The sequence below is a fragment of the Salvelinus sp. IW2-2015 genome, unplaced genomic scaffold (assembly GCF_002910315.2).
Source record: "Salvelinus sp. IW2-2015 unplaced genomic scaffold, ASM291031v2 Un_scaffold3818, whole genome shotgun sequence".
Classification (NCBI taxonomy): domain Eukaryota; kingdom Metazoa; phylum Chordata; class Actinopteri; order Salmoniformes; family Salmonidae; genus Salvelinus; species Salvelinus sp. IW2-2015.
Genome location: NW_019945092.1, coordinates 871 through 28,305, shown reverse-complemented (window position 1 = coordinate 28,305; position 27,435 = coordinate 871). Strand labels below are relative to the sequence as shown.

The 27,435-nt window shown below is 41.9% G+C and overlaps 1 pseudogene; it reads left to right on the top strand.

Annotated features, from left to right (window-relative positions):
- Nucleotides 1-21,308, top strand: part of LOC112076537 (NLR family CARD domain-containing protein 3-like) — a 44,254-nt pseudogene extending 22,946 nt beyond the window's left edge.
- Nucleotides 21,309-27,435: the final 6,127 nt, after the last annotated feature.

The window sequence follows — 27,435 nt, the reverse complement described above, 5'->3', positions numbered from 1 at the left end:
TTATTCTGGCTGCTTCGGCACTATTTCAGATTGCAAGCTGCAATGTAGAACTGTGATTTATACTGAAATATCACATTTTTCTACAAAACATATGCTATACAATAAATATGTTATCAGACTGTCATCTGATGAAGTTGTTTTCTGGTTAGTGCTATTTATATCTTTATTTGGTCGAAATTGTGATAGCTACCTATGCAGGAAAAAAATGGTGGGAAAAAAAAGATGTGTCTTTTGCTATCGTGGTTAGCTAATAGATTTACATATTGTGTCTTCCTGTAAAACATTTTAAAAATCAGAAATGATGGCTGGATTCACACAGATGTGTATCTTTCATTGGTGTTTGGACTTGTGATTTAATGATATTTAGATGCTAGTATTTACTTGTGACGCTATGCTAGGCCTATGCAGTCAGCTTTTTTCACTGATGGGGGTGCTCCTCGGATTGGGATTGGGACCATAATTAGACAGTTAACCGAAGTGTGCAAATGTGTGTCACTTCTCGTGCGTTCATTGCACGCAGAGTCAGGGTGTATGCAACAGTTTGGCCCGCCTGGCTCGTTGCGAACTAATTTGCCAGAATTTAATGTAATTATGACATAACTTGAAGGTTTGGCAATGTAACAGGAATATTTAGACTTATGGATGCCACCCATTAGATAAAATACGGAACAGTTCGTATTACTGAAAGAATAAACGTTTGTTTTCGAGATGATAGTTTTCCGGATTCGACCATATTAATGACCTAAAGCTCGTATTTCTCTGTGTTATTATGTTATAATTAAGTCTAATGGTTTGATAGAGCAGTCTGACTGAGCGATGGTAAGGCAGCAGCAGGCTCGTAAATCTTCATTCAAACAGCACTTTCGTGCGTTTGCCAGCAGCTATTGCGCTGTTTATGACTTCAAGCCTATCAACTCCCGAGATTAGGCTGGTGTAACCGATGTGAAATGGCTAGCTAGTTAGCGGGGTGCGCGCTAATAGGGTTTCAAACGTCATTCGCTCAGAGACTTGGAGTAGTTGTTCCCTTGCTCTGCATGGGTAACACTGTTGAGGGTGGCTGTTGTCGTTGTGTTGCTGGTTCGAGCCAGGGAGGAGCGAGGAGAGGGATGGAAGCTATACTGTTACACTGGCAATACTAAAGTGCCTATAAGAACATCCAATAGTCAAAGGTATATGAAATACAAATCGTATATAGAGAAATAGTCCTATAATTCCTATTATAACTACAACCTAAAACTTCTTACCTGGGAATATTGAAGACTCATGTTAAAAGGAACCACCAGCTTTCATATTTTCTCATGTTCTGAGCAAGGAACTTAAACGTTAGCTTTCTTACATGGCACATATTGCACTTTTACTTTCTTCCCCAACACTTTGTTTTTGCATTATCTTAACCAAATTGAACATGTTTCATTATTTATTTGAGACTAAATTGATTTTATTGATGTATTATATTAAGGTAAAATAAGTGTTCATTCAGTATTGTTGTAATTGTCATTATTACAAATATTATTTTTAAGCGGCCGATTAATCGGTATCGGCGTTTTTTGGTCCTCCAATAATCGGTATCGGCGTTGAAAAATCATAATCGGTCGACCTCTATTCTAAATCAATAGTTGTTTAGTAGTCAGAAATGTCAGAAACCTTAACTTGCCTGACCACTGTCACGTTCTGACCTTTATTTCCTTTGTTTTGTCTGTATTTAGTATGGTCAGGGCGTGAGTTGGGGTGGGCAGTCTATGTGTGTTTTTCTATGTTGGGATTTTGTGTTCGGCCTGGTATGATTCTCAATCAGAGGCAGCTGTCAATCACTGTCCCTGATTGAGAATCATACTTAGGCAGCATGGGTTTCACTTTTGGTTGGTGGGTGTTTGTTTCCTGTGTCTTTGTGTATGTCACCAGACAGGACTGTTTTCGTTTCGGTTAATTCTCGTTTATCGTTATTTTGTTGTTTTGTTCGAGTATTTCGGTTTGCATTAAAAGGAATATGAATACTCACCACGCTGCAGTTTGGTCCTCCTCTCTTTCTCCTAACGACGAGCGTTACAACCACGCTGTAGGTCATGTTACTGTTTGTTACATGCAATATGCCTTGTGGACTTCACAGGACAGAGATTGCTCTACGGTTTTGTGATGAAGCAAAGGTGTGGTTGAATATAATCTGCCACTGTGTCTTCTTATTGTCTTGGCCTTAGGTCTGTATACCACAGTAGCCATGTATATGAACTAATAGGTTATAGAGCAAACAACACAATTATCTCAACACATACGTAGATTGTAATATATATATTTTTCATCTGGCTTCCCAAATTATTTTAGAGCAAGGCAGTTAACCTCTCTGGGAAATGTGGAACGGTAGCGTCCCACCCCACCAACAGCCAGTGAAAGTGCAGGGCGCCAAATTCAAAACAACAAAAATCTCATAATTAAAATTCCTCAAGCATACAAGTATTTTACACCATTTTAAAGATAAMATTCTCGTTAATCCAGCCACAGTCTCTGATTTCAAAAAGGCTTTACAGCGAAAGCACCACAAACGATTATGTTAGGTCACCACCAAGTCACAGAAAAACACAGTAATTTTTCCAGCCAAAGAGGGGAGTCACAAAAAGCAGAAATATAGATAAAATGAATCACTAACCTTTGATGATCTTCATCAGATGACACTCATAGGACTTCATGTTACACAATACATGTATGTTTTGATCGATAAAGTTCATATTTATATCCAAAAATCTCATTTGACATTGGAGCATTATGTTCAGTAAAGTTTGCTTCCAATAACATCCGGTGATTTTGCAGAGAGCCACAATAATTTACAGAAATACTCATAATAAACATTGATAAAAGATACAAGTGTTATGCATGGAACTTTAGATAAACTTCTCCTTAATGCAACTGCTGTGTCAGATTTCAAAAAAGCTTTACGGAAAAAGCACACCATGCTATAATCTGAGTACAGCACTCAGACACAAAAACAAGCCATACAGATACCGCCATGTTGTGAGTCACACAGAAGTCAGAAATACTTCTATAAATATTCACTTACCTTTGATGATCTTCATCAGAATGCACTCCCAGGATTCCCAGTATCATGTTCCTGACCTGTTTTCTCTTGTTTTTGTATGTGTTTAGTTGGTCAGGGCGTGAGTTGGGGTGGGCATTCTATGTTATGTGTTTCTATGTTGGGTTAAATGTGTTGCCTGATATGGTTCTCAATTAGAGGCAGGTGTTTGACGTTTCCTCTGATTGAGAACCATATTAAGGTAGGCTGTTCTCACTGTTTGTTTGTGGGTGATTGTTTCCTGTGTCTGTGTCTACCACACGGGACTGTTTCGTGTTTTCGTTCGTTTGAGTAGTCTGTACCTGTTCGTGCGTTCTTAGTGTATATGTAAGTTCTTATGTTCAGGTCGGTCTGCGTCGTTTGTTGTTTTGTAGTTTGTTAAAGAGTTTTTCCGTCTTCGTCTGTTTGTAAATAAATTCATCATGTCTGCATACAACGCTGCGTTTTGGTCCGACCCTTACTCCTTCTCCTCATCCGAGGAGGAGGAATTAGACAGCCGTTACACCCAGTTCCACAAAAAAATGTTTGTTGTTCGATAAAGTCCATCATTTATGTCCAAATACCTCCTTTTTGTTTGCGCGTTTAGTTCACAAATCCAAATTCACGACGCGCAGGTCAGACGAAAAGTCTAAAAATTCCATTACAGTTCGTAGAAACATGTCAAACGATGTATAGCATATAGCATATAACATAAATCTTCAATAATATTTCAACTGGAGAATTCCTTTGTCTTTAGAAATGCAATGGAATGCAGCTACCTCTCACGGGGGCGCGCCTGAGTGAGTTCATGGCCTTCTGCCAGACCTTTGGTTGAAACAGCTCTTATTCTCTCCCCCTTCACAGTAGAAGCCTGAAACAAGGTTCTAAAGACTGTTGACATCTAGTGGAAGCCTTAGGAAGTGCAATCGGACCAATTTTCCACTGTATATTGGATAGGCAAAGACTTGAAAACCCACAAACCTCAGATTTCCCACTTCCTGGTTGGATTTTTTTTCTCAGATTTTTGCCTGCCATATGAGTTCTGCTTTACTCACAGACATCATTCAAACAGGTTTAGAAACTTCAGAGTGTTGTCTATCCAAATATACTAATAATATGCATATCTTAGCTTCTGCGCCTGAGTAGCAGGCAGTTTACTCTGGGCACCTTATTCATCCAAGCTACTCAATATTGCCCCTCATCCATAAAACGTTGTAACTGAATTGCTTAATTGTTAAGTAAAGGTTTTTTTTAAAAATGGTGATAACTTAGACTACATGGTTGTAATGCAATGCAATTTAGCTCAGTGAATTTCATCTTGCTTACAGTAGGGCTAGACTCATAACAGTGTGAATGCTATAGCCGATGTTTAACAATGTATTTCTATATTGAAGCCATTCATTAAGAACAATGTGGACTGAAAACATTTTCAACATATTTTGCTAATATAAAGTAAACTATTTCACAAACTAGGCTATATTCACATTGGAGTTGATAGTGCTGAGCGATCAACTGAAATGACCGACATCAGTTCAATAATTAGAATTCCATTTCTTTAGTTTTTGTCTGTGAGCTCAATGCGCACATCGGACAGTTTCTCTAGATATGCATCATCTCCAGCCTGAACTGTGCAATATACTGTAGTAGTTGTAGTTTCCTACAGGCCAATATTCAACATAGTTTAGTGCATAAAACGTGTCAATTAACTATAATGACCATAATCAATTCTGCATCTACTTGTCCCTCTCGGATACTTTAACGCCTGCCACAAAAGAGGCAGAAGATTGCGTGATCATGAGGTGATACAGAGAGCGGCTGTTGCTTCGTGAGGTACCTCGACCTGAAAATGATCTATGTGATTGATAGTTGGTGTTCAGCAGTTATAAAAAAATGTATCCTATTTACTTTGAAGAACTATAAAATTGTGATTTTGTCAGACAGCATAGACAGCAGCTCTATAGAGATGAGATGACTTGGAATGAAATACACTGCTCAAAAAAATAAAGGGAACACTTAAACAACACAATGTAACTCCAAGTCAGTCACACTTCTGTGAAATCAAACTGTCCACTTAGGAAGCAACACTGATTGACAATAAATTTCACATGCTGTTGTGCAAATGGAATAGACAAAAGGTGGAAATTATAGGCAATTAGTAAGACACCCCCAAAAAAGGAATGGTTCTGCAGGTGGTGACCACAGACCACTTCTCAGTTCCTATGCTTCCTGGCTGATGTTTTGGTCACTTTTGAATGCTGGCGGTGCTTTCACTCTAGTGGTAGCATGAGACGGCAGTCATACAACCCACACCAAGTGGCTCAGGTAGTGCAATTCATCCAGGATGGCACATCAATGCGAGCTGTGGCAAAAGGTTTGCTGTGTCTGTCAGCGTAGTGTCCAGAGCAGTGGAGGGCGCTACCAGGAGACAGGCCAGTACATCAGAGAGACGTGGAGGAGGCCGTAGGAGGGCAACAACCCAGCAGCAGGACCGCTACCTCCGCCTGTGTGCAAGGAGGTGCCTGCCAGAGCCCTGCCAAAATGACCTCCAGCAGGCCACAAATGTGGCATGTGTCAAGCATATGGTCTCACAAGGAGTCTTAGGATTCATCTCGGACCTAATGGCAGTCAGGCTACCTCTGGCGAGCACATGGAGGGCTGTGCGGCCCCACAAGAAATGCCACCCCACACCATGACTGACCACCGCCAAACGGTCATCGCTGGAGGATGTTGCAGGCAGCAGAACGTTCCCACGGCGTCTCCAGACTCTGTCACGTCTGTCACATGTGTCATGTGCTCAGTGTGAACCTGCTTCATCATGTGAAGAGCACAGGGCGCCAGTGCGAATTTGCCAATCTTGGTGTTCTCTGGCAAATGCCAAACGTCCTGCACGGTGTTGGGCTGTAAGCACAACCCCCACCTGTGGACGTCGGGCCCTCATACACCCTCATGGAGTCTGTTTCTGACCGTTTGAGGCAGACACATGCACATTTTGTGGCCTGCTGGAGGTCATTTTGCAGGGCTCTGGCAGTGCACCTCCTGTCACAAAGGCGGAGGTAGCGGTCCTGCTGCTGGGTTGTTGCCCTCCTACGGCCTCCTCCACGTCTCCTGATGTACTGGCCTGTCCCTCGGTAGCGCCTCCATGCTCTGGACACACGCTGACAGAGACACAGCAACCTTTTTGCCACAGCTCGCATTGATGTGCCAAACTGGATGAACTGCACTACCTGAGCCACTTGTGTGGTTGTAGACTCCGTCTCATGCTACCACTAGAGTGAAAGCACCGCCAGCATTCAAAAGTGAACAAAACATCAGCCAGGAAGCATAGGAACTGAGAAAGTGGTCTGTGGTCACCACCTGCAGAACCATTCCTTTTTTGGGGGTGTCTTACTAATTGCCTATAATTTCACCTTTTGTCTATTCCATTTGCACAACAGCATGTGAAATTTATTGGCTTCCTAAGTGGACAGTTTGATTTCACAGAAGTGTGATTGACTTGGAGTTACATTGTGTTGTTTAAGTGTTCCCTTTATTTTTTTGAGCAGTGTATTAAAGTCATCAAATTAAACAAATGCAATATACACAACACCTGAAATAATGTGACCAATATACACAACACCTGAAATAATGTGACCAATATACACAACACCTGAAATAATGTGACTAAGTGATGGTTAATAAGTGATAAGCAGTCACTAAAACCATGGGACTTTAATTCATTGTTTTATTCTGTGTTACAGCATTCAACCCAAATCATGAAACCTAAATCAAAAACCGTTATTATTTTTTAATACTCAACCGAAACCGAACCAACCTCAAAATCGCTCTAGGAGTTGATGACAAGGCCATACATAAAATACCATAAACACACAATTTGAAGCAACCAGATATTGTCACATATACTCCCTCTCCGGCGCTCCAGGCTGCTCGTTATGGCGCACACCTGTCACCATCGTTACTCGCATTTGCGTGTCATCAGACTCACCTGGACTCCATCACCTCCCTGATTACCTTCCCTATATATGTCACTCTCTTTGGTTCCTTCCCTAGGCGTAATTGTTTCTGTTTCAGTTTCATGTCTGTATGCTGTTAGTGTTTCTTGTTTTGTATTATGTTCCATTTCTTTATTAAATATTCACTCCCTGTACTTGCTTCCCGACTCTCAGCGCACATCATTACACATATTTAGCCATGGAGCACGTTCTGATTGACCGGTGAGGAGCCTCAACACACCCACAATTTTTATTCATCAAATCCTACACCCATAATTGTGATTGTGAAAATAGCAAAAATATTTCCGACAGATCCCTGAACCTATAGCGCCACTGTCAGCGCTTGAATTTACCGCTGCATTAGGTTTGTTAAAATAGAGCCCTATATGTGAATTTGTCAGAATACTTATGACTAGATACATAAAGTGCTTTCATTTCTAAACGGTGAAACAGATATGAATGAAAATACTGTCAAATAAAATCTCAAATCCAAAATGTTGGAGTAAAGAGCCACATTTAAAATGTTAACTTCACTGTCAAAATAGAAATGATGTGGACTGTATACTCAATACAATCTAAATCTGATACCTCACTGTCTGTCTTTTGACTGATACTCAAGTAGCGGTGCTCTGGGTAAAATCACTGGGGAAGCCAGGAAAAAAAGCCATATTACAACCTATGTGTTGTGATAATTTCATTGTTTGCTCTACAACCTGTTAGTTCATATGTCTTGCAACCATGATATACAGGCCTGAAGGCCAAGACAGAAGACACAGTTGCAGAATAAATTTAACCACACCTTTGTTTCATCACAAAATCGGAGAGCAACCTCTGTCCGGTGAAATCCACAAAACATATTGCATGTAACAAACAGTTACGTGACCTACAGGTCAGTTTCCAACATTTTTGGACCACTAAACAACTAAACAACTATTGATTTAGAACCACAGAGAGTTACTGCAAGTCACAAAGAAGTCCCAGGAGCTCCACTATTCCAGCACCATTTAATCTTCAACACTCCAACATCATCTAATCACCTCTGCTTAGTCTAATACAGTGACAACTAAAATATACCAAAACAATTTAATCCAATCAATGTAAGCTAAATATGATGTGGCTGTCCATGGTTCTGATTTCTCTGTGCGTGTGCATGTGTGTGTGTGTGTGTGTGCGCGTTCGTGCAAACATGTTGACTCACTCTACTTGTAGAGAAACACCAATGCGTCCTCCTCCTTTTCATGTTGACAAAACGGTCTATCACTCTGTCATACAATACACACTTTTATTGTTTGTTGTCTTAGGCTACCTGGCTAAAATGCTTGCTTTGTAGCCTAACTTCCTTTGATGGCCACCGTTAGCTAGTTAACATTAGCCATCTACATCTAGCTACATATTGAACTTCCATCCTCTCAGGCCATAAATATATGAACAAATGGTGAAGAAGAATGGCAAATATAATCATTGGCCAGTATGGAGAATGAAGTAAAACCACAAGTCCAAATCTCCATCCAGCTAATTTAGGAAAGGGACAATTTTAGCTAGCTAGCCAGCGGAGGACAAATACACAACAATATGCAACAAGCCAACTTGTTTCTGTCAATGATATAATATGCTCTCCATGTGATGTGATTGGAGGGAAGCCAAATCCAAACTGGCTTCCTTTGACACTTTTTTGGTGCTCCAGAACCATTCACAGTTGAGCTCCATCAGTTTAGCTCAATGCTGATTTTTTTTTTATCAAGGGAGGCCAAATGCTCGTGGCTTCCCTTGCATTCAATGCTACGGGTGGCATCAAAGTCATACTCTTTTGGACCAGACAGCATCAGATATATGGCCTACACATACAGAGACAGAGGGGCTCTGTTTTGCTCACTCAGATACACTCAGATACATTCAGCCTCTTGAGAAATGAAGGACAATTATGAAACACGGAGAGAAGTTTCCATGAATACACGCCACTGCTGATGCTTTTTTTTAACCTGGTGCTGACAGTCTACGAAAATATCTGTAGTCTACATTTGTCTTTCTACAAGTAGTATTCGGATAATGTATCGGAATATGTTGACAAAATATACTGCCACTATTTTCAACACCAAAGAATATCAGTGTGATTTTAAAATGGTTTACTCTTTGCAGGCTGTCAGGCTGTCTAGTCACAGAGGAAGGCTGTGCTTCTCTGGTCTCAGTTCTCAGGTCAAACCCCTCACACCTGAGAGAGCTGGATCTGAGTAACAATGACCTGAAGGATTCAGGAGTGAAGCTGCTCTCTGCTGGACTGGGGAATCCCCACTGTAAACTGGAGACTCTGAGGTCAGTATTCCTGTAGTTGGTCAACAAGTGATAACTGTTCCCGATCCACATGTTTACTAGGCACACAAAGTCCACATCATACTTGTTGGACAGTGACGCTAACCCTTAAAAAATTTAACACTATGCTCCAGCATTTTGAATTTGAGTTTTGAATTTGAGATTGCATGTTTCATAGTACAGAATGTCACCTTTTATTTGAGAGTATTCATTCATATACAGTGGGAGAACAAGTATTGATACACTGCCGATTTGCAGGTTTTCCTACTTACAAAGCATGTAGAGGTCTGTAATTTTTATCATAGGTACACTTCACATGTGAGAGACGGAATCTAAAACAAAAATCCAGAAAACTCATTGTATGATTTTTAAGTAATTAATTTGCATTTTATTGCATGACATAAGTATTTGATACACAGAAAAGCAGAACTTAATATTTGGTACAGAAACCTTTGTTTGCAATTACAAGATCATACGTTTCCTGTAGTTCTTGACCAGGTTTGCACACACTGCAGCAGGGATTTTGGCCCACTCCTCCATACAGACCTTCTCCAGATCCTTCAGGTTTCGGGGCTGTCGCTGGGCAATACGGACTTTCAGCTCCCTCTAAAGATTTTCTACTGGGTTCAGGTCTGGAGACTGGCTAGGCCACTCCAGGACCTTGAGATGCTTCTTATGGAGCCACTCCTTAGTTGCCCTGGCTGTGTGTTTCGGGTCGTGTCATGCTGGAAGACCCAGCACGACCCATCTTCAATGCTCTTACTGAGGGAAGGAGGTTGTTGGCCAAGATCTCGCGATACATGGCCCCATCCATCCTCCCCTCAATACGGTGCAGTCGTCCTGTCCCTTTACAGAAAAGCATCCCCAAAGAATGATGTTTCCACCTCCATGCTTCACGGTTGGGATGGTGATCTTGGGGTTGTACTCACTTCTTCTTCCTCCAAACACCGCGAGTGGAGTTTAGACCAAAAACTCTATTTTGTCTCAACAGACCACAGACCTTCTCCATTCCTCCTCTGGATCATCCAGATGGTCATTGGCAAACTTCAGACGGGCCTGGACATGCGCTGGCTTGAGCAGGGGGACCTTGCGTGCGCTGCAGATTTTAATCCATGACGGCGTAGTGTGTTACTAATGGTTTTCTTTGAGACTGTGGTCCCAGCTCTCTTCAGTCATTGACCAGGTCCTGCCGTGTAGTTCTGGCTGATCCCTCACCTTCCTCATGATCATTGAGTGCCACGAGGTGAGATCTTGCATGGAGCCCCAGACCGAGGTGATTGACCATCATCTTGAACTTCTTCCATTTTCTAATAATTGCGCCAACAGTTGTTGCCTTCTCACCAAGCTGCTTGCCTATTGTCCTGTAGCCCATCCCAGCCTTGTGCAGGTCTACAATTAACCCTGATATCCTTACACAGCTCTCTGGTCTTGGCCATTGTGAGAGGTTGGAGTCTGTTTGATTGAGGTTTGGACAGGTGTCTTTTATACAGGTAACGAGTTCAAACAGGTGCAGTTAATACAGGTAATGAGTGGAGAACAGGAGGGTTTCTTAAAGAAAAACGAACAGGTCTGTGAGAGCCGGAATTCTTACTGGTTGGTAGGTGATCAAATACTTATGTCATGCAATAAAATGAAAATTAATTACTTAAAAATCAAACAATGTGATTTTCTGGATTTTTGTTTTAGATTCCGTCTCTCACAGGTGGTTACTATGATAAAAATTACAGACCTCTACATGCTTTGTAAGTAGGAAAACCTGCAAAATCGGCAGTGTATCAAATACTTGTTCTCCCCACTGTATATATATACTGGTTAGAAATGAAAACAGTTAATGTATGTCGTGCTCTCCCATTTGAAAAAGTGGAGTCATTAAAACTCGTTTTTCAACCACTCCACAAATTTCTTGTTAACTTCACTAGGGTAGGGGGCAGCATTCGGAATTTTGGATTAAATGCATGCCTGCTTCTCGGGCCCAGAAGATATGATATGCATATAACTGGTAGATTTGGATAAAAAACACTCTAAAGTTTCCAAAACTGTTAAAATAGTGTCTGTGAGTATAACATAACTCATTTGGCAGGCGAAAACCTGAGAAAAATCTATTCAGGAAGTTTATTTTATTTTTTATTTTTTTTCTATTCAATGCCATTACAGTATCCATTGACTTAGGACTCAAACTGCAGTTTCTATGCCTTCCACTAGATGTCAACAGTCTTTAGAAATAGTTTCAGGCTTTTATTCTGGAATAAGAGCATTCGGAATGACTGAACGCTAAAGTGTAGCAGAGCTTTTTTATGCGCTCGACAGAGAGAGAGCAATTCTTGCTTACGTTTTAAATTGACGACGTTATTGTCCGGTTTAAATATTATCGATTATTTAGGCTAAAAACAACCTGAGGATTGAATATAACCATCGTTTGACATGTTTCTATGAACTTTACGGATACAATTTGGATTTTTTTGTCTTCCTGTTTTGACTGCGTTTGAGCCTGTGGATTACTGAAGAAAACGCGTGAACAAAACTGAGGTTTTTGTATATAAAGAGACTTTATCGAACAAAATAAACATTTATTGAGTAAATGAATGTCTGCTGAGTGCAACCATATGAAGATCATCAAAGGTAAGGGATTCATTTTATCTCTATTTCTGACTCTGACTCTGTTCTACTTGGCTGGTTACTGTTTGTAATGAAATGTCTAGTGGGCTATGTTCTCAAATAATCGTAAGGTATGCTTTCGCCGTAAAGCATTTTTTAAATCTGACACCGTGGTTGGATTCACAAGACGTTCATCTTTAAAGCTATGTAAAATATGTTTTGTTTTCTGAATTTTTATAATGATTATTTCTGTATTTGAATTTGGCGCCCAGCAGTTTCACTGGCTGTTGAAGAGGTGGGACGCGTCCCACCTACCCAAGAGCGGTTAACAAACTATAGTTTTGGCAAGTCGGTTAGGACTTTGTGCATGACACAAGTAATTATTCCAACAATTGTTTACAGACAGATTATGTCACTTATAATTCACTGTATCACAATTCCCGGGGGTCAGAAGGTTACATACACTAAGTTGACTGTGCCTTTAACTTTTTAGGGATAGGGGGCAGCATTTTCACTTTGGATGAATAGCGTGCCCAAATTGAACTGCCTCCTACTCTGTCCCAGATGCTAATATATGCATATTATTATTACTATTGGATAGAAAACACTCTGCAGTTTCTAAAACTGTTTGAATTATGTCTGTGAGTTTAACAGAACTCATATGGCAGGCAAACTTCCAAACATGAAGTGGAAATTCTGAGGCTGGTTGTTTTTCAACTCATCGGCTATTCAAATCCCAGGAAGATATGGATTTGTTTGCACTTCCTACGCCTTCCACTAGATGTCAACAGTCGGTAGAACGTTGAATGAAGTTTATACTGTGTTGTGGGGCCAGATGGGAGGGGAATGAGTCAGTGGTCTGGCAGATTGCCAGTTCCTGGTCACGCTCATTCCTCATGATATCGCCTTGCGTTCCATAACTTATACAGACACGAAGGAATGCTCCGGTTGGAACGTTATTGGATATATATGATAACAACATCCTAAAGATTGATTCTCTACTTAGTTTGAAAAATTTATTCATCCTGTGATATAACTTTTTGAAGTTTTCGTCCGACGTTATGTGTGACATGCGCGAGCGTTTGGACATGTGTACTAAACGTGCTAGCAAAAGTAGCTACTTGGACATAAATAATTGACATTATCGAACAAAACAAGAATTTATTGTCGAACTAGGATTCCTGGGAGTGCATTCTGATGAAGATTATCAAAGGTAAGGGAATATTTATGATGTAATTTCGTATTTCTGTTGACTCCAACATGGCGGAAAAATGTTGTTTTTATCTGAGCTCTGTCTCAGATTATTGCATGGTGTGCTTTTTCCGTAAAGTTTTTTTGAAATCTGACACAGCGGTTGCATTAAGAACACGTGTATCTTTAATTCTATGTAAAACATGTATCTTTCATCAAAGTGTATGATGAGTATTCCTGTTATTAGATGTGGCTCTGCAATTTCTCCGGTCATTTTTGGAGGCATTTCTGAACATGGCGCCAATGTAAACTAAGATTTTTGGATATAAATATGCACATTATCGAACAAAAAATACATATATTGTGTAACGTGATGTTCTATGAGTGTCATCTGATGATCATCAAAGGTTAGTGATTCATTTGATCTCTATTTCTGTTTTTCTGACTCCTATCTTTGGCTGGGAAAATGGCTGTGTGTTTTTTGAACTTGGTGGTCATCTACCATAATCATATGTTGTGTTTTCGCTGTAAAGCATTTTTTAAATCGGACACGATGGGTATATTAACAAGATGTTTATTTTTAATTTGCTGTATTGGACTTGTTAATGTGTGAAAGCTACATATTTCAAAAAAATATTTTTGAATTTCCCCCGCTGCCTTTTCAGCAGAACGTGTGTCTAGAAAGGTTAAACAACTGGGAAAATTCCAGATAATGGCTTTAGAAGCTTCTGATAGGCTAATTGACATCATTGAGTCAATTAGAGGTGTAACTGTGGATGTATTTCAAGGCCTACCTTCAAACTCAGTGCCTCTTTGCTTGACATCATGGGAAAATCTAAAGAAATCAGCCAAGACCTCAGAAAAGAAATTGTAGACCTCCACAAGTCTAGTTCATCCTTGGGAGCAATTTCCAAACGCCTGAAGGTACTACGTTCATCTGTACAAACAATAGTACGCAAGTATAAACACCATGGGACCAAGCAGCCCTCATACCGCTCAGGAAGGAGACACGTTCTGTCTTTGGTGCGAAAAGTGCACATCAATCCCAGAACAGAACAGCAAAGGACCTTGTGAAGATGCTGGAGGAAACAGGTACAAAAGTATCTATATCCACAGTAAAAGGAGTCCTATATCGACATAACCTGAAAGGCCGCTCAGCAAGGTAGAAGCCACTGCTCCAAAAACGCCATAAAAAAGCCAGACTACGGTTTGCAACTGCACATGGGAACAAAGATCATACTTTTTGGAGAAATATTTTCTGGTCTGATGAAAAAAAAATAGAACTGTTTGGCCATCATTATGTTTGGAGGAAAAAGGGGGAGGCCTGCAAGCCGAAGAACACCATCCCAACCGTGAAGCACGGGGGTGGCAGCATCGTGTTGTGGGGGTGCTTTGCTGCAGGAGGGACTGTTGCGCTTCACAAAATAGATGGCATCATGAGGAGGGAGAATTATGTGCACATATTGAAGCAACATCTCAAGACATCAGTCAGGAAGTTACAGCTTGGTCTCAAATGGGTCTTCCAAATGGACAATGACCCCAAGCATACTTCCAATGTTGTGGCAAAATGGCTTAAGGACAACAATGTCAAAGTATTGGAGTGGCCATCACAAAGCCCTGACCTCAATCCTATGGAAAACTTGTGGGCAGAAATGAAAAGCGTGTGCGAGCAAGGTGGCCTACAAACCTGACTCAGTTACACCAGCTCTGTCAGGAAGAATGGGCCAAAAATCACCCAACTTATTGTGGGAAGCTTGTGGAAGGCTACTCGAAACGTTTCACCCAAGTTAAACAATTTAAAGGCAATGCTACCAAATACTAATTGAGCGTATGTAAACTTCTGACACACTGGGAATGTGATGAAAGAAATAATAGCTGAAATTAATCATTCTCTCTATTATTATTCTGACATTTCACATTCTTAAAATGAAGTGGTGATGCTAACTGACCTAAGACAGGGAATTATTACTAGGATTAAATGTCAGGAATTGTGAAAAACTGAATTTAAATGTATTTTGCTAAGGTGTATGTAAATTTCCGATTTCAACTGTATATATATAAATATAGGACAAAACACACATCATGACAAAAGAACAACACAACATAAAGAGAGATCAGACATCATAGCAAGGCAGCTACACATGACAACACAGCATGTTAGCAACATAACATGGTAGCATGGTAATGGTACAAACATTATTGGGCACAGTCAACAGCACAAAAGGGCAAGAAGGTAGAGACAACAATACATCACGCAAAGCAGCCACAACTGTCAAATCAAATCAAATCAAATCAAATTTTATTAGTCACATACACATGATTAGCAGATGTTAATGCGAGTGTAGCGAAATGCTTGTGCTTCTAGTTCCGACAATGCAGTAATTAACCAACAGTAATCTAACCTAACAATTCCACAACTACTACCTTATACACACACACAAGTGTAAAGGGATAAAGAATATGTACATAAAGATATATGAATGAGTGGTGGTACAGAACGGCATGGCAAGATGCAGTAGATGGTATAGAGTACGGTATATACATATGAGATGAGTACTGTAGGGTTGTAAACATAAAGTGGCATGTTTAAAGTGGCTAGTGGTACATGTATTACATAAGATGGCAAGATGCAGTAGATGATATAGAGTACAGTATATACATATGAGATGGGTAATGTAGGGTATGTAAACATTATATTAAGTGGCATTGTTTAAAGTGGCTAGTGGTACATTTTTACTAATTTCCATCAATTCCCATTTTTAAGTGGCTGGAGTTGAGTCAGTATGTTGGCAGCGGCCGCTAAATGTTAGTGGTGGCTGTTTAACAGTCTGATGGCCTTGAGATAGAAGCTGTTTTTCAGTCTCTCGGTCCCTGCTTTGATGCACCTGTACTGACCTCGCCTTCTGGATGATAGCGGGGTGAACAGGCAGTGGCTTGGGTGGTTGTTGTCCTTGATGATCTTTATGGCCTTCCTGTGACATCGGGTGGTGTAGGTGTCCTGGAGGGCAGGTAGTTTGCCCCCGGTGGTGCGTTCTGCAGACCTACTACCCTCTGGAGAGCCTTACGGTTGTGGGCGGAGCAGTTGCCGTACCAGGCGGTGATACAGCCCGACAGAGTGCTCTCGATTGTGCATCTGTAGAAGTTTGTGAGTGCTTTTGGTGACAAGCCGAATTTCTTCAGCCTCCTGAGGTTGAAGAGGCGCTGCTGCGCCTTCTTCACAACGCTGTCTGTGTGGGTGGACCAATTCAATTTGTCCGTGATGTGTACACCGAGGAACTTAAAACTTTCCTTCTCCACTACTGACCCGTCGATGTGGATAGGGGGGTGCTCCCTCTGCTGTTTCCTGAAGTCCACAATCATCTCCTTTGTTTTGTTGACGTTGAGTGTGAGGTTATTTTCTGACACCACACTCCGAGGGCCCTCACCTCCCCTGTAGGCCGTCTCGTCTGTTGGTAATCAAGCCTACCACTGTAGTGTCATCCGCAAACTTGATGATTGAGTTGGAGGCGTGCATGGCCACGCAGTCGTGGGTGAACAGGGAGTACAGGAGAGGGCTCAGAACGCACCCTTGTGGGGCCCCAGTGTTGAGGATCAGCGGGGTGGAGATGTTGTTACCTACCCTCACCACCTGGGGGGGCCCGTCAGGAAGTCCAGGACCCAGTTGCACAGGGCGGGGTCGAGACCCAGGGTCTCGAGCTTGATGACGAGTTTGGAGGGTACTATGGTGTTAAATGCTGAGCTGTAATCGATGAACAGCATTCTCACATGGGTATTCCTCTTGTCCAGATGGTTTAGGCAGTGTGCAGTGTGGTTGCGATTGCGTCGTCTGTGGACCTATTGGGTCGGTAAGCAAATTGAAGTGGGTCTAGGGTGTCCGGTAGGGTGGAGGTGATATGGTCCTTGACTAGTCTCTCAAAGCACTTCATGATGACGAAGTGAGTGCTACGGGGCGGTAGTCGTTTAGCTCAGTTACCTTAGCTTTCTTTGGACAGGAACAATGGTGGCCCTCTTGAAGCATGTGGGACAGCAGACTGGGATAAGGATTGATTGAATATGTCCGTAACACACCAGCCAGCTGGTCTGCGCATGCTCTGAGGACGCGGCTGGGAATGCCGTCTGGGCCTGCAGCCTTGCGAGGGTAACACGTTTAAATGTTTTACTCACCTCGGCTGCAGTGAAGGAGAGCCCGCAGGTTTTGGTAGGGGGCCGTGGCAGTGGCACTGTATTGTCCTCAAAGCGGGCAAAAAAGTTGTTAGCCTGTCTGGGAGCAAGACATCCTGGTCCGCGACGGGGCTGGTTTTTCTTTTGTAATCCGTGATTGACTGTAGACCCTGCCACATATTCTTGTGTCTGAGCTGTTGATGCGACCTCGATTTTGTCTCTGTACTGGGACTTAGCCTGTTTGATTGCCTTGCGGAGAGAATAGCTACACTGTTTGTATTCGGTCATGCTTCCGTCACTTGCCCTGGTTAAAAGCAGTGGTTCGTGCTTTCAGTTTCACGCGAATGCTGCGTCAATCCACGGTTTTGGTTTGGGAATGTTTTAATCGTTGCTGTGGGTACGACATCGTCAATGCACTTCCTAAGAACTCGCTCACCGAATCAGCATATTCGTCAATATGTTGTTGGACGCAATGCGGAACATATTCCAATCCGCGTGATCGAAGCAGTCTTGAAGCGTGGATTCAGATTGGTCGGACCAGCGTTGAACAGACCTGCCGGGGAGCTTGTTGTTTTAGTTTCTGTTTGTAGGCTGGAATCAACAAAATGGAGTCGTGGTCAGCTTTTCCGAAAGGGGGGGGGGGAGGGCCTTATATGCGTGCGGAAATTAGTATAACAATGATCTAGGGTTTTCCCAGCCCTGGTAGCACAATCGATATGCTGATAGAATTTAGGGAGTTTTGTTTTTAGATTAGCCTTGTTAAAATCCCCAGCTACGATGAATGCAGCCTCAGGTGTGTGGTTTCCAGTTTACAAAGAGTCAGATAAAGTTCGTTCAGGGCATCGATGTGTCTGCTTGGGGGGGAATATATACGGCTGTGATTATGATTGAAGAGAATTCCCTTGGTAGATAATGCGGTCGACATTTGATTGTGAGGAGTTCTAGATCAGGTGAACGAATGACTTGAGTTCCTGTGTGTTGTTATGATGATCACACCACGCTCGTTAATCATAAGGCATACCCCCCGCCCCTCTTCTTACCAGAAAGATGTTTGTTTCTGTCGGCGCGATGCATGAAGAAACCAGCTGGCTGCACCGACTCCGTTAGCGTCTCTTGAGTTAGCCATGTTTCCGTGAAGCAGAGCACGTTGCAATCCCTGATGTCTCTCTGGAATGCTACCCGTGCTCGGATTTCATCAACCTTATTGTCAAGAGACTGGACATTGGCGGAGTAGTATGCTAGGGAGTGGAGCGCGATGTGCCCGTCTCCGAAGCCTGACCACGAGACCGCCTCGTTTGCCCTTTTACGGCGTCGCACAGGGTCGCCGGCTGGGATCAGATCCATTGTATTGGGTGGAAGACAAAACACTGGATCCGTTTCGGGAAAGTCATATTCCTGGTAGGAACGATGATGAGTTGACGTTAACGTCGTATATTCAGTAGTTCCTCCCGACTGTATGTAATGAAACCTAAGATTACCTGGGGTACCGATGTAAGAAATAACACATAAAAAAGCAAAAATACTGCATATTTTCCAAGGAACGCGAAGCGAGGCGGCCATCTCTTTCCGGCGCCGGATGTCGTCCAGTAAAGATGTCCATGATTGAGTCTTTGAATGAAGAGATTGAGATAAAACTGTCCAGTTTGAGTGTTTGTTGCAGCTCGTTCCAGTCGCTAGCTGCAGTGAACTGAAAAGAGGAGTGACCCAGGGATGTGTGTGCTTTGGGGACCATTAACAGAATGTTAATGGCAGAAATGGTGTCGTATGTGGAGAATGAGGGCTGCAGTAGATATATCAGAGTGAGTGAGGCCTAAGAGGGTTTTATAAATAGCATCAACCAATACTTGGATCATTTGTCATGGTTAATAATGATACATCAATTTATGACTAAGATATGGCAGGTTTCAGGACACTGATGTATCTGAATATGTTGAATAATATACTGCCACTATTTTCACCACCAAAGAATAGCAGTGTGATTTTCATATGATTTGACTCTTTGCAGGCTGTCAGGCTGTCTAGTCACAGAGGAAGGCTGTGCTTCTCTGGTCTCAGCTCTGAGGTCAAACCCTCACACCTGAGAGAGCTGGACCTGAGCTACAATCACCCAGAAGACTCGGATGCAGACTGCTCTCTGCTGGACTGGAGGATCCACACTGCAGACTGGAGAAACTCAAGTATGTAGAGGGTTTATGTCAATGATCATATCAGACATGTTTGACTAATCAGGCTAGTTAAGACAAACATTCTTACCACCACTTGGACAAAGTAATATGGTGTTGTGTGTGTGTGTGTTGTGTGTGTGTGTGTGTGGTGTGTGTGTGTGTGTGTGTGTGTGTGTGTGTGTGTGTGTGTGTGTGTGGTGTGTGTGTGTGTGTGTGTGTGTGTGTGTGGTGTGTGAGTTCAGGTGTATCCCTCAATGACTGTCTGTTCTTCTGTTTACCGCTACAGTGTGGAACATGGTGGAGAGTACACAATGAAACCTGTGCTTAGAAAATGTGAGTGTTGACTGCTGTGAAGAATATGACTAAGAATAAGTCTTAATTCAAGTTAAGTCAAAGACCACCATCATTACTTACTTGGTCATATTAAATATCAGCTGTAGTTCTACAGAAGCAGAAATCAGGGACACCAAAGTTTACAAATAGTTGCTTTGACAATGTGTGTGTGTGTGGCGCGTTCTTGTTACATTAGAAATGTGTGTGTAATTAATGGGAATAAGTGTGTTTTTATCACATATGATCATTGAACAAGTCTCAAGTTACCTTAACTTCTCCTTTTGATACCTAGAAACATCTACATTAAATGAATTAGTGAAAAGTGAGTTAACATTCTAATGTGAATGATGATGATTTCTAATATTGTGTCTGGTTTCATCCATCAGATGTCTGGGATCTCACACTGGACCTAAACACAGCACACAGACTCCTCTCTCTGTCTGAGGAGAACAGGAAGGCGACATGGGGCAGAGTGAAGCAGCCGTATCCTGATCACCCAGAGAGATTTAAGTACTGGAAACAGGTGCTGTGTAGAGAGGGTCTAACTGGGCGCTGTTACTGGGAGGTAGAGTGGAGTGGGAAAAGGGCTTTCATAGGAGTGACATATAAAGGAATCAGCAGGAGAGGAGAGGGTAAGGACCGTGTGCTTGGAGCCAATGACAAGTCCTGGAGTCTGGACTGCTCTAACAACTGGTGCAGAGCCTGGCACAATAATAGTCCCACTACCATAGACGTCCCCTCCTCCTGCTCCCACAGAGTAGGAGTGTATCTGGACTGGCCAGCCGGCACTCTGTCCTTCTATAGAGCCTCCTCTGATACACTGACCCACCTGTACACATTCACCTCCACATTCACTGAGCCCCTCTATCCAGCATTTCAGCTTTGTGCTAACTCCTCAGTGTCTCTGTGTCAGTTGGTCCCTGTGTCAAACACAACATGATGTTTCACTCTAATCGTGGTCATCTTCAGTAAGACACACTGGAGCAACAATGTAGAATATCTCTCTAGTCATGAGTTAAAATGTGGTTATTATATCTAAATATTCACGGTTATACACCACCTAAGTTAATAGTCATTAATAACAACACTGTGTTGTAGAAACTGGTTTCATTAATAGAATGAATCACCTCACTGTGTTGTAAAAACTGGTTTCATTAATAGAATGAATCACCTCACTGTGTTGTTAAAACTGGTTTCATTTAGAAATCATTGTTCTTGTTGTTATTGGGCTTCTTGGTGTTTGTAAATATTGTACAATGTTTATTTGTCAAATTCTTGACACACCAATCTTCAACTGAATGAAATGTATTCATTCAACTGAATGAAATGTACATGTGACTAATAAAGGATCATCAACCAGATGGAAGAAGAGAGGTGGAAATGTTTTAATACTGATCACAATATGACAGTACAGTAATAGATGGGAGAAGAGAGGTGGAAATGTTTTAATATTGATCACAATATGACAGTACAGTAATAGATGGAAGAGGAGAGGTGGAAATGTTTTAATACTGATCACAATATGACAGTACAGTAATAGATGGAAGAAGAGAGGTGGAAATGTTTTAATATTGATCACAATATGAACAAGTACAGTAATAGATGGAAGAAGAGAGGTGGAAATGTTTTAATATTGATCACAATATGACAGATACAGTAATAGATGGAAGAAGAGAGGTGAAATGTTTTAATATGATCACAATATGACAGTCAGTAATAGATGGAAGAAGAGAGGTGGAAATGTTTTAATATTGATCACAATATGACAGTACAGTAATAGATGGAAGAAGAGAGGTGAAATGTTTTAATATGATCACAATATGACAGTACAGTAATAGATGGAAGAAGAGAGGTGAAATGTTTTAATACTGATCACAATATGACAGTCAGTAATAGATGGAAGAAGAGAGGTGGAAATGTTTAAATATTGATCAAATGTGCAGTACAATAATAGATGGAGAGAGAAGGTGGAAATGTTTTAATACTGATCACAATATGACAGTACAGTAATAGATGGAAGAAGAGAGGTGGAAATGTTTTAATATTGATCACAATATGACAGTCAGTAATAGATGGAAGAAGAGAGGTGGAAATGTTTAAATATTGATCAAATTGGCAGTACAGTAATAGATGGAAGAAGAGAGGTGGAAATGTTTTAATATGATCACAATATGACAGTAAAGTAATAGATGGAAGAAGAGAGGTGGAAATGTTTTAATATTGATCACAATATGACAGTACAGTAATAGATGGAAGAAAGAGAGGTGGAAATGTTTTAATATTGATCACAATATGACAGTACAGTAATAGATGGAAGAAGAGAGGTGGAAATGTTTTAATATTGATCACAATATGACAGTACAGTAATAGATGGAAGAAAGAGGTGGAAATGTTTTAATATTGATCAAATATGCAGTACAGTAATAGATGAAAGAAAGAGGTGGAAATGTTTTATATTGATCAGAATATGACAGTACAGTAATAGATGGAGAAGAGAGGTGGAAATTTTTTAATATTGATCACAATATGACAGTACAGTAATAGATGGAGAAGAGAGGTGGAAATGTTTTAATATTGATCAGAATTGGCAGTACAGTAATAGATGGAAGAGAGAGGGTGGAAATGTTTTATATTAATCAGAATATGGCAGTACAGTAATAGCGGTTCTGTTCAGTACATAGAAATGGTTGATGCATGATGTTTGCCGTTAGCCAATCAGTGTCTGAACTAGTTCAAACACATGAAAGCCCACAACTCGTTGCTCCCAGTTTACAAGTATATTATCTGAGCTTCCTACTGTTTATGAACGCGCATCAGTAACAGGTTGGGCCAGTTCCTCTGCTCAGACGTGGCTGACTCCGCCAGATCTTTTCAACACCTGGATAGGCGTTTTACGTATCAGCTTACCAACATCATATGTTACCGCAATCTGGGGCCTGACTGACAGTCCATGATGTGGCACGGCTCCATTGGTTGATGCAACGTCTGAGCAGGGGAACGCAACCGTTAACTTTCCTAACACTGCCTGTACAACCAGAGAATGGGTGGATGAATGAAGAATGTCTCAGCAACCGTTAACTTTCCTAACACTGCCTGTACAACCAGAGATGGTGGATGAATGAAGATGTCTCACTCAGGCTGTTTATCATTGAAACAATTTGTCACAGTTCCGGTCTACTTAAAGTGGCAATCATCAGTTGATACATCATTAATGATATGTACCAATTGATTCTCGAAGAATGTAACTCATAAATTACTCATGAGTTTAGTCGTCAACTGTCGTACCCAATCAGAACCCAAAATATAAGTTTGTTTTACTTCAATGTTTGTAAACAAAGAAAAATGTAAACAAACACTATATAGCCTCAAATCATAGTTAAAACTATAACTTTTATATAATAGATGGTTAATCCTTGCATCCATAGCTCTGTCTATGAATTTCAGAGTCCCGAACCTCAGCTGGAGAGGAGATTCCATTGATAGACTCAATAGCCTAGAAGTTGAAGAAATATTGTTAAAAAATAGACAGAATCTCAATTGGTGTGAATGAAATGGAACCAGTCACATCCACTAGATTCCTCTGAGTTCTAACTGATGAAGAGTTATCCTGGAAAGATCATATTCAGTTTGTCTGCAGCAAAGTGATGCAGTCTGTTGGTATCATCAGACAGATGAGTGGTTTGTTTCATCAGCTTCCTAACTCTTTACTAGAGATTAATTTACCCATATCTCACTTCCTGTAATATTGTCTGGGCCAGAACATATGCCTCCTACTTACACATGTTGCTCATCATACAAAAGAAATGTGCCACACACTAGCCACCTCCTCTAATTACCTGGCTCCATTGTTTAAGAAACTCAATATCTGGTCTATTTACCACATTAATGTAGGCCAATTATGCATTTTCATCTACAAATACCTCCCAGACAGTTTACCTAAACCCTTCAATGGATTCCTCCAGGTTCATTCTGAAATCCATCTATATAACACAAGACACTGCGAAAACCTTCACCCTAGCCACTGTGATAACCTTCACCCTAGCCACTGTGATAACCTTCACCCTAGCCACACCTCACATTTTTATATGTTATTTCTGTCACGCCCTGCCCATAGAGAGCCCTCGGGGTTCTCCATGTTGTTTTAGGTCAGGGCGTGACTAGGGGGTGTTCTAGGATATATATTTCTATGTTGGTGTGTTGTATGGTTCCCAATTAGAGGCAGCTGATTATCGTTATCTCTAATTGGGGCTCATACTCAGGTTGTCCTTTTTCCCACCTGCGATGTGGGATATTGTTTTGTTGTGTGAGTGCCTATGTGCTTCACAATCGTTATATCTTTGTTGTTTTGGAAGTTTCACGATTATCAAAATGTGGAACTCTACTCACGCTGTGCCTTGGTCCAATTATTCATACGACGGTCGTGACAATTTCACCTTTATTTAAACAGGCCAGTAGAGAACAAGTTCTCATTTACAACTTCGACCTGACCAAGATAAAGCAAAGCAGTACGACACAAACAACACAGAGTTACACATGGAATAAACAAACGTACAGTCAATAACACAATAGAAAAGTTTATATACAGTGTGTGCAAATGAGGTAAGATTAGGGAGGTAAGTCAATAAATAGGCCATAGTGGCGAAATAATTACAATGTAGCAATTAAACACCGGAGTGATAGATGAGTAGAAGATGAATGTGCAAGTAGAGATACTGGGGTGCAAAGGAGCAAAAAAAGAAATAACAATATGGGAATGAGGTAGTTGGGTGTGCTATTTACAGATGGGCTATGTACAGGTGCAATGATCTGTAAGCTGCTCTGACAGCTGATGTTAGTGAGGGAGGTATGAGTCTCCAGCTTCAGTGATTTTTGCAACTCGTTCCAGTCATTGGCAGCTGAGAACTGGAAGGAAAGGCGGCCAAAAGAGGAGTTGGCTTTGGGGATGACCAGTGAGATATACCTGCTGGAGCGCGTGCTTCGGGTGGGTGCTGCTATGGTGACCAGTGAGCTGAGATAAGGCGGGGCTTTACCTAGCAAAGTCTTATAGATGACCTGGAGCCAGTGGGTTTGGCGACGAATATGAAGCATGAAGCGCGCCACGAGAGAATACATGTCGCAGTGGTGGGTAGAATATGGGGCTTTGGTGAACAAATGGATGGCCCTGTGATAGACTGCATCCAATTTGCTGAGTAGAGTGTTAGAGCTATTTTGTAATGACATCGCCAAAGTCAAGGATCGCAGGATAGTCAGTTTTATGAGGGTAAGTTTGGCAGCATGAGTGAAGGATGCTTTGTTGCGAAATAGGAAGCCGATTCTAGATTTCATTTTGGATTGGAGATGCTTAATGTGAGTCTGGAAGGAGAGTTTACAGTCTAGCCAGACACCTAGGTATTTGTAGTTGTCCACATATTCTAAGTCAGAACTGTCCAGAGTAGTGATGCTAGACGTGCGGGCGGGTGCAGGCAGCGATCGGTTGAAGCGCATGCATTTAGTTTTACTTTGCATTTAAGAGCAGTTGGAGGCACGGAAGGAGAGTTGTATGGCATTGAAGCTCGTCTGGAGGTTTGTTACACAGTGTCCAAAGGCTATTGAGTATGCCGATAAGAATGTGGTGAGTTTGAAAGCCTTGGCCAGGTCGATGAAGACGGCTGCACAGTATTGCCTCTTATCAATGGTGGTTATGATATAATTTAGTACCTTGAGCGTGGCTGAGGTGCACCATGACCAGCTCGGAAACCAGATTGCATAGCAGAGAAGGTACGGTGGGATTCGAAATGGTTGGTAATCTGTTTGTTAACTTGGCTTTCGAAGACTTTTAGAAAGGCAGGGTAGGATCGATATAGTTCTGTAACAGTTTGGTCTAGAGTGTCCCCCCCTTTGAAGAGGGGATGACCGCGGCAGCTTTCCAATCTTTAGGGATCTCAGACGATACAAAAGAGAGTTGAATAGGCTAGTAATAGGGGTTGCAACAATTGCGGTGGACAATTTTAGAAAGAGAGGGTCCAGATTGTCTAGCCCGGCTGATTTGTAGGGGTCCAGATTTTGCAGCTCTTTCAGAACATCAGCTATCTGGATTTGGGTGAAGGAGAAATGGGGAGGCTTGGGCGAGTTGCTGTGGGGGGTGCAGAGCTGTTGACTGGGGTAAGGGGTAGCCAGGTGGAAAGCATGGCCAGCCATAAGAAAAATGCTTATTGAAATTCTTGATTATCGTAGATTTATCGGTGGTGACAGTGTTTCTAGCCTCAGTGCAGTGGGCAGCTGGGAGAAGGTGCTCTTATTCTTCTTGGACTTTACAGTGTCCCAGAACTTTTTGGAGTTTATGCTACAGGATGCACATTTCTGTCTGAAAAAACTAGCCTTTGCTTTCCTAACTGCGTGTGTATATTGATTCTAAACTTCATGAAAAGTTGCCATATCGTGGGGGCTAATTACTCAGTAATCTCCTCCATGAAGACTTGAAGAGGTCAGCCTGATGAACCAAAACTACTCAGTAATCTCCTCCATGAAGACTGGGGTCAGCCTGATGAACCAAACTACTCGTAATCTCCTCCATGAAGACTGGGGTCAGCCTGATGAACCAAACTACTCAGTAATCTCCTCCATGAAGACTGGAGGTCAGTCTGATGAACTAAACTACTCAGTAATCTCCTCCATGAAGAACTGGGGTCAGCCTGATGAACCAAAACTACCAGTAATCTCCTCCATGAAGACTGGAGGTCAGTCTGATGAACTAAACTACTCAGTAATCTCCTCCATGAAGACTGGGGGTCAGCCTGATGAACCAAACTACTCAGTAATCTCCTCCATGAAGACTGGAGGTCAGTCTGATGAACTAAACTACTCAGTAATCTCCTCCATGAAGACTGGGGGTCAGCTGATGAACCAAACTACTCAGTAATCTCCTCCATGAAGACTGGGGGTCAGCCTATGAACCAAACTACTCAGTAATCTCCTCCATGAAGACTGGGGGTCAGCCTGATGAACCAAACTACTCAGTAATCTCCTCCATGAAGACTGGGGTCAGCCTGATGAACCAAACTACTCAGTAATCTCCTCCATGAAGACCGGGGGTCAGCCTGATGAACCAAACTACTCAGTAATCTCCTCCATGAAGACTGGGGGTCAGCCCCTGATGAACCAACTACTCAGTAATCTCCTCCATGAAGACTGGGGTCAGCCTGATGAACCAAACTACTCAGTAATCTCCTCCATGAAGACTGGGGGTCACCTGATGAACCAAACTACTCAGTAATCTCCTCCATGAAGACTGGAGGTCAGCCTGATGAACCAAACTACTCAGTAATCTCCTCCATGAAGACTGGGGTCAGCCTGATGAACCAAACTACTCAGTATCTCTCCTCCTGAAGACCGGGGGTCAGCCTGATGAAACCAAACTATCTCAGTAATCTCCTCCATGAAGACGCGGTGGTCAGCCTGATGAACCAAACTACCCAGTAATCTCCTCCATGAGAACTGGGGTTCAGTTTGATGAACCAAACTACTCAGTAATCTCCCTCCATGAAGACTGGGGGTCAGCCTGATGAACCAAACTACGCAGTAATCTCCTCCATGAAGACTGGGGGTCAGCCTGATGAACCAAACTACTCAGTAATCTCCTCCATGAAGACTGGGGATCAGATTGATGAACCAA